Here is a 9,028-nt window from a genome sequence, read left to right on the forward strand (position 1 = left end):
TGCTTTAACTCGAGAGTTAGGTCTGAACCGTCCAAAGTGAGTCATGTGCACTATGTGATGTGAGATTTTAGTCATACTTTGTTTCATTCCTTGCTAGTCTAGAAGTTGTCCCGTATGTGAATCGAAGCAAAATGAGCAAGTCTTGTGAGTCTAGGAAATGATATAAGTATTTCTTTGATTGAACTTTGAGATATTTGCCCACCAGTGGTAAAGTTATTCTTTTGTTAGCCCATTTGAGTCTTTAAACCTTTTTTTGGCACCCACACTAAAGCTAAATCTCTTTTGTTCTTAATTAAATCTTGTTGAATTTTTACCTCTTAAAGAACTAAGTCGCTAGAAGAGTAAGGGAAGGATTGGGTAACTCTTGAGTGAAACCATAGAAAGGCTAAAAGGTACACGTATGTATTGAAAAATCCACTAACCAGAAATACCAACTTATGGAGGGTGTTGAAAAGATTTTGAAAACAAAAAAAGAGAAAATACAAGAATATCAATAAAAAAAAATACCCCTCCAATTCATTTTAATCTGAGCTAGTAATTATGTAAAAGTGCTTAAAGACAATGGGCTGAGTTAAGTACGATTTTGTAGCAATCTGTTGAGTTGGTCTTAAAGAGTATGTGCCTAAAAGTTATAGTGTATTATATTAAAAGTGCTTAGAATTAGTCACTGCTATCCATATCTATCTTGCTCATCCCTTAGCCTACATTGCACCCGTAAACACCTAACTAATCCTAGATTTTACGAGCTTAAATTAGTAGAGACTAACACGGCGAACAAGCCTACACTACAACAAAAAGTACTTTTAGCGATAATTATTTAGTGGTAATTAATTAATTACCACTAATTTATCTCCTAACCTCAAAAATTAGCAGCAAATGTTAATTAGCCAGGAAAGAACATTACTTTATCGGCAATTACAAGAAATGGCTGGAAAAAGAGTCTTCTTTTACTTTTTATATTCCTCCAAATGAGTTGAAAGATAAAATTAATATTCCCTCCAAAATAAAACCCTATATGATCATTTCATTCGCTCTTCTCTCACTCCTCCCGCCCACCCTCTCTCCCTTGTACTTCAAATGACTATGTTGCTCTCCTATTATCGGAACAACATAGAGATCATCACTACTCAAGGAGTCAGTTGCTACAACTCTTGTAATACTGGCACGACCCAAAATCTCACCCGTCGTGATGGCGCATATCTCAATACTAGGCAAGCCGAAAATCTCAATAAACCACAATTTCTCTCAAGATTGAAAATATAATATTTAAATACAATACAAACACTCCCCAAAATCTGGTGTCACTGAATACATGAGCATCTAATATGAATACAAGTTTGAGATCAAATATAGTGAACAAAAGGATAGAGAAGGAGAGACAAGGTCTGCGGAATACGGTAGCTACCTCAAAATCTCCTGAAAATCAATCGCGCAAAAGGATCAACACCCGTTATGTCCGGAAATACCTGGATCTGCACACGAAGTGCAGGGTGTAGTATGAGTACAACCAACTCAGCAAGTAACAATAATAAATAAGGAACTGAAGATAGTAACGAGCTACACAATTATGGTTCATTTCCAGTAATTCCAGCAAAAGAATAGACATGCTATCAAATCTGGCTGTTAAATGTCAAATCAATTTTTTTTTATACTTTCTTGTTCATGTAATCCATATATCAACAATTTTTTAGAGATTTCACAACAATGACAGATAGCAACTAAGTGCAACAATAAATGAAAATTAAGTACAACCTCTTAGGACAACAATCACTCACTGGGCTCCCAACCCTCATCAATCACTCCCAATGGGTACCCGCGCTCACTGGGGGTGTACAGACTCATGAGGGGCTCCTACAGCCCAAGCGCTATAAGCACGGACAACTCACGTGCCATAATATAAATGTCTAGATCCGCACGGCCAACTCACGTGCAATAATAATATAAGGATTCGCACGGCCAACTCACGTGCTGCACGGCCAACTCACGTATAATAATAAGCCAATAAGGCCTGCTACAGGCGGGCAGCCCCGATCCATAAAATATCCTCACAATCAGGCCCTCGGCCTCCCTCAGTCATAAATCTCTCCAGTCTCTCGGGCTCTCAATAATCATGAAATCAGCCCAAACAACAATAATATGATGTATCAATAATCATAACAGAGACTGAGATAAAATATGCAAGTAAAAATTGAGACTGAGTAAATATAGCATTTAGCAGGCAATTCAACATGTACACAACCTCTGTAGGTCCCAACAGTACCATCACATAGCCTAAGCATGATTTCTAACATGATTTACAGTCAAATTTTATCAACACATAGAGGGCATATAGCTAACAACAAATTATTCAACTTTATAGCCAATAAAATCCGAAATTAACTTCAAAAATCGCCCGTAGGTCCCACATCTCGGAACCCGACAAAAGATACGGAATATGAACGCTCATCCAACTACGAGTCCAACCATATAAATTTTACCAAAATCCGACATCAACTCGACCCTCAAATCTTCAATTAAAGTTTATGAAGATTTCTACCATTTTCAACCCAATCCTTACCCATTTGAACTTAACAATCTTTCCACAACCTTATTGGTATGTATATATGATACTCTACACCCAAGAATCATACTATTAATCACCCATCTTTACTTCAAACCCGAAATTGAAGAATTAGAGAAAGAAATTCTTACCTCTTTGAAGCCCTATCAAGATCCTTGTGAAATCTTCAAACCTTGAACAAGAATTGATGGATAAATGACTAAGTCTTCACTTTCTCTCTCTAAAATGCTCTCCCCTCTCTCTAAAATATCCGATTTTGGCTCAAAAATGAGCTTCAAGGGATATAAATCGAAGTTGGGTCGGGTCAAAAATTAGAAAGAATGGAAGCTCCGACGCAGTTATGCGGTCGCATATGTAATCGCATAACAGGTATGCGGTCCGCATACCAACTGCATAATTTGGCCACCAAAGCTGGGCGTTACTGACCTGTTCTGCGGTCATTATGCGGTCCGCATACTTGTTCTGCGGTCACATGATGCACCACAAAATAGGTCTGCGTTCGCATAGTGCACCGCCGATTTTCCTCAAATCTTGCCCTCCTCCTGCTCCACTTTGCGACCATTATGCGGTCTGCAGAGTGATTCTGCGACCGCATAGTGGTCGCAGAAATGGCCATTTTCCGACAAAATTTTTCTTTACACATCGGTGCATTGTTCAACCCAAAAAGTCTGAGCCGCGGCGAGCTTTGTACTAATTGATCTACCTCGGCACCACCAAAACTTAATTTCCTTAGCAAAATTTCTCCGGGGTCGTTACACATAAGTTAGCATCCGGTTAACCTTTTCAACTTAAATTCTAAACCTTGGAACTAAGCGCTCCAAATTATTTCAAAACTTCACCGAACCCAAACCAATTACCCCGGCAAGCCAAATAACAACCGTAATTCACAATTTAAGCAGTAAATGGGGGAACGGGATTGCAATAGTCAAAACGACCGGCGGGTCGTTACAAATACAACCTACGTTGGTCTCCCAGGTATGCTATCATTTCTTACTCTAATTTATTTTATTTTTCGAGTATTTATTGCTTATTTAATCTATTTTGAGCGATCTGCATTATCTATCGTCTTATCAAGATGTGTGATGCTCTACTTTAACCATTACAAATCCTTTGATCCCAAAAATAATTCTTAGGATTTTTGTTGTATTTCGTGTTTCATTTACGGGGTAAATTTTTTTCTTTATGTGTATACAAAAGTCTAGTTCTGTTGGAAAAGCACAAGATTATAAATACTTTGATAAAATGATAGGAGATTGGGTTTGATTATGATTCATTTGTTTATTACTATATCGCTGGTTGTATTTGCCTCTAAAGGAAAAATTCAAGCAGCTTGTTTGGTGTTCGATAAAATGTCACATAAAGATATTGTATTAAGAAGTGGGATATATAACTGACGTGATATCTATAAGTTGTTACTACATTATTGTAACTATTTTTGATCAGTGAAAATCTTTTCAACTGTCTAATTCTCCTTAGGTTCATCAAATCCATGATCCTTCCCCTGTTAAATTTGCTTCTGAAGTGATAACTTTTGAAGTTTCTCTACCAAAAATAATATTTTGCTATGATATTTTGTTACTATCTGACCTTGTATATGAAATCATTTCGAAGATATTCAAAAGTTTAGAGAAAGCGCCTTTTCATTTTTCCATTTTTTGGTGGACATCCACATTTGATGTTGTCCGTATGTAATGCATAAAGCATAAGCTCTCTATTTTTATCTTGCAGGTGGACACGATGGATCTTTAGTTCTTTTATTTTCTTTTCCACAAAGTTCAAAGTTCGTCATTTTAATTTGTAAGTCAAGTAGTTTCAATGTTTGATTAATGCTTTTGCATTATGTTAGAACTTAGATCTGATTTGAGTTGATATATCTGATAAATGTATTGAGAATAAAGATAATTGTGTCCCTTACCTATGATTATGCAGCATTTTCCTAAATCCTGAGTTGACATGTTGGAGAATTTTGTAACTTTTAACTATAAAATCTAATAGTAAAGTTGATGATTTCCGGTGAAGGCTTCTCGCGATAGTTCTGAATACTAGTATATGTACATGCCAGGGTCAGTCAAGCACGAGATATGCATACTTATTTAGCGATGTGTTCACATCTTGGCTTAGTCATACAGATATAGTTGAGATTGATTACTGTTTGAAGTAGGGATATGAATTTAATTAATGAGGACGATTATGTCAATTGACTAATGACAAATATAATTTGCCGTAGATGATAAAAGGGGTGAATGTTATGCAGTTAATCTCTTTAACTATTTTTGCCTTCTCCATTAAGTGATAAATCCTTGTATAACAGTAGATTATAGCAACTAGTCACCTTACAGTATAACTCCTCAAACTATTGTCTCTATTTTTGCATCATATACAGTAATTGTCAATGATCAATTAGTTTATGAATGCCACTAGTTATTATAGTTAAATTAGTAAAAAAATCGTACTTTCTTCTTAGGTAATTTTTGTGAAATCATTATATGGATCATATCAACTTCTTTATATGTCTCATAGTCTTCAAAGTTGTTTGCGAAGCTCTCATCAGCTACAACAGGAGACCATCTTCAACCCAATTCCTGAGATATCAGTCTTGTAGAGAAGCAACAATTCGACTTAAACTTTAAGTTAAGGACTTTATACTTGTGTTGCGTCAACATTCTTTACCTTGATTTATTTGTAAAAAATTTATTGCAGACATCAGATTCTAGTAATGGTGAGTGGAGGCAGTGACATCACTCCATTATTGAGAGCTTATTTATATTGCTGGCTCAACAAGCTGCAAGGTACCAAAAGTTCTCCTTGATGCTTTCAAGAAACCAGCGCATCTCGGCATGCTAGACCTTCTCCTTCCCTTTTCAAGAACCACCTATGATGTTTTGTTATTACAGCTACGCATTGAGTCATATGTAACAAGAGAGGTAGAACCTTTGAAAGACAACTAGATGCTCCTAGAAATGCTATAGCTGAAGCCTAATGCTTCAGAAAGACCAGTTTTTGCAATTTTATTTTAGACCAACTAGCTCTGGCTTGAAACAAAAAAAAGAAGAATAAGGAAATGGTGCAGATTCAAAGCAATGACATCCCAACACTGATGACTTCTTCTAGCCGGACTCATGTGGAAGAATGTCGATATGATTATGAAGAGATATTTGTTTGACTAAAAATGATATTGGAGTCAAATGGTTTATTCTTTCTCTTATGTTGTCGCCACTTTGAAACCATGGATTAGAAGCTTTTGTTTGTTGTAAATTTAATGAAATAGATCTTTTTCGAATGGATATCGGCGTGGTTTCTTACAAAGTTTTATTTCATTTAAATTTTTTGGGCCGAGTATTAGTATGCTTCAATCAAGTTGAAAAATAAGTGTAATTCTTTAAGTGGCCAAAACAATTAATCTTTTATTGGCAATAAAGTGGAACTTTTTAAGCTATAACTTAATGAAGATAAATAACAGCAAATTTAAAGTAGTTTTAGCTACCATTACAATTGCCACTAAAAGACGTCTGTTATATTGACCATTAATAATAGGTCTTTACCGGCAATAACAAAGGCTGCTAAATCTATGAGTTAGCATATCTCTAGCGTAGTTTTTAGCGGTCATTGGAATCACCGGTTCACAAATACCGCTAAATATAACAGCTATTAGCGGCAATTAATAGTGTCTTTACCAGCTTTCGGCGAAATTGCCGGTAAAAGTTTTAGCGGCAATTGATATTGCCGCTAAAGGAGAATTTTATTGCCGCTAAAGACCATTTTTGTCGTAGTGCTATGGTGTGAACTTTGGTGGCATATGAGTTTATTTGTGAAAATGAGCGAATTCTTTCGATATATGAGTCCTTAAATTATGCTCGATATCTATCTTACTTATCCCTTAGCCTGCATTGCATCCGTAAACACCTAACTGATCCTAGACTTTATGAGTTTAAATTAGTAGAGACTAACACGGCGAACAAGCCTGTGGAGTGAACTGTGGTGGCATATGAGTTTCTTTGCGAGAATGAGTGAATTCTTTCGATATATGAGTCCTTAAATTATGCTCGATATATATCTTACTCATCCCTTAGCCTACATTGCACTCGTAAACACCTAACTGATCCTACACTTTACGAGCTTAAATTAGTAGAGACTAACACAGCGAACAAGCCTATGGTGTGAACTTTGGTGGCATATGAGTTTCTTTGCGAGAATGAGCGAATATTTTCGATATATGAGTCCTTAAATTATGCTCGAATACATATCTGATTGTGCAGACTTATTACTATCTTTGGTGTGTGGTTGGGGGCACATGATTTGCGACGGATTAGTAAGGTCCTCGGATCTTTGGTTGGTACAAGAAGCGAGTCATAGAAAGGAATGTATTGGAGTAACCTTTGAGGCTATGATGTAAGAAAAAGCCACACAAATATTTTAAATAGTTTTGGCATGAGTCTAAACTTGAGGAAATATGTTTATAGCTCTTATGTTGGTCCTAACCATTAATATAAACTTCTGTCATTGGTGTGATAATTAAGTAAGTTTGAATTGTATTACCTGCCTATGTGTTTAATTTTCTGTGCTCAAGGACAACCAAGAGTTTAAGTGTGGGATGGTGATAAATCTTGAAAAGTGCATATTTTTAATGTGTTTGCGTAGAGTTGCGGGAGATCACATTATTTTTAATGTGAAATATACTCATTACGTATTTATTATATGTAGGAACGATATTGTGCGGAAGAGGATAAAAAGGGAGAAAAGTTGACAAAAAAAAGAGCTGGAAGAGTAGAATCCCTGACAGAGAAGCATGGTTCATTGCTCTAGACCAGGACCAAAGCAAGAAAAACAGAATGCTAGGAGCAATCTGGGTCTCACGAGACGCGCGGATTGTGGACGCGGCTCTAGCTTCTCCTATCCAAAATAGGAGATGCCAAGTCTGCCACATACAAACCCTAATTGATATAAGCACACTCTAAAATGACTTTTTGTGGAGACACTATACTTTTGGAGGCAAAAATACAATAGGAGCAAGGCAAAAGATTCGGCAACGAGCTTTTCCTTTCTTCTTCCTATTTTTCATTGTTGGTTATGAATTTTAGTATTGTAGTTTTACATACCATTATAAATAGCTAATTTCTTATCCAATATTTGATTGAACCTTTTGTAGGATGAATTTTTGTTACGTTTTAATATAATTTAGCCTTTGAATTTCTCTACTTGTTTAACTACATGCTTATTTCAATTGATTGAATGGTCATCGATTAACTGTGCATATTTATTATGTGTTGCCCGAGAGAGATTGCATATTTAGGTAGTTGTTGAATAACATCACTCCCTAGGTATATGATAGATCAATACGGTGGGATTAAAAGCAGGATTAGAGATAACAAAGCTTTGGTATAGTCATATGAGCTGTGAGAAATTGCCAGCTAGAGTAATTCGAGAGAATACGTCGAGTAGATTATTGTAATTGCTCGAGAGCGAATTACGAAAAATTGAATGCTCATGATCAGTAGAGAATAAATCAGTGAGATTATAAATAACATAGCGAGACGGATTCCGACAATTGGAAAAATCATAACTCTAGGCCTCCTTAATCTTATCTCCAACCCTTAGTATCTTTAGTTGATAATTTTTATTGCTTTAATATTTGTTAGTTAATTAGTTAAAAATGAAATCTTAACCTTTATAATTCGAAAATTGTTTAAACTTATCTTCTTAGTGATAGCGAATAATTGTAGTTAACTTTAATTCTTTGTGAAATTCGATTTCGAACTCTTAGACCGAATTATATTTGTAGCGGGCGCTTAGTCTTTTTTATAAGCCCAACTATGATCATTCAACATGACCCTCATTTTGTCTCAATTTTGAATGCATCTAAAAACCAGAAGATAAAACTTGATTGCAACGCATTGACTACAGAATGTGCATTTCATCGGTATTTTGTCAAAGTAAATTAAAAACTTTCGACGCTCTTTCCCTTTCTATTTGTTCTAAAAGGATTGGTCCATTTTTATATCTGAAAATATTTAATATTTTCATTTCCATTCACCTTTAATGCTACCAGTTGAACAGAAAAGCAAGTAATTTAGCACAAAGTAAGCTTTTGATATTTAACGTACACGTGAGTTACGTGTAAAGGTTTTCTTTACTTAAAACCCAAAGCAAAGAGAACAGAAGCGAAGCAAATTATTGTTGATCCGATCTTAGCTCAGTTGGTAGATCCTGCACCTAATCTAGGTCACTGGTTCGAATCCTATAGGTCGGATATTATCTTTTAATTTTTCTCTATTTTTTTCCCCACCGAAAATAATAATCTTCTTATCTCAAAACAGACGAATTACCAAATGTTTGCGACAAAGAAATAAAAGAGAAGAATTAGCTTTAGAATAAAAGCTGGAGTTCACTTTTCGTTCTTTTCTTGGGAGAAAGAAAAGGGGAAGTGCCAAAGTCTAACAGAATTCCAACTTAGAGCTAAAGAAAGGACAA

The 9,028-nt window shown here is 35.7% G+C and overlaps 2 long non-coding RNA genes across 2 annotated transcripts; both read left to right on the forward strand.

Annotated features, from left to right (window-relative positions):
• The first annotated feature begins 3,560 nt into the window (after positions 1-3,560).
• Positions 3,561-5,844, forward strand: LOC104115450 (uncharacterized). The gene is made up of 3 exons (XR_690605.4): positions 3,561-3,726; positions 4,289-4,357; positions 5,261-5,844. It is a non-coding gene; the product is annotated as an uncharacterized lncRNA (long non-coding RNA).
• Positions 5,845-6,187: 343 nt separating this feature from the next.
• On the forward strand, positions 6,188-7,751 carry LOC104115449 (uncharacterized). The gene is made up of 2 exons (XR_011411526.1): positions 6,188-6,337; positions 7,262-7,751. It is a non-coding gene; the product is annotated as an uncharacterized lncRNA (long non-coding RNA).
• The last annotated feature ends 1,277 nt before the right edge of the window (positions 7,752-9,028 follow it).

The sequence above is a fragment of the Nicotiana tomentosiformis genome, chromosome 10 (assembly GCF_000390325.3).
Source record: "Nicotiana tomentosiformis chromosome 10, ASM39032v3, whole genome shotgun sequence".
In the NCBI taxonomy this organism is placed as follows: domain Eukaryota; kingdom Viridiplantae; phylum Streptophyta; class Magnoliopsida; order Solanales; family Solanaceae; genus Nicotiana; species Nicotiana tomentosiformis.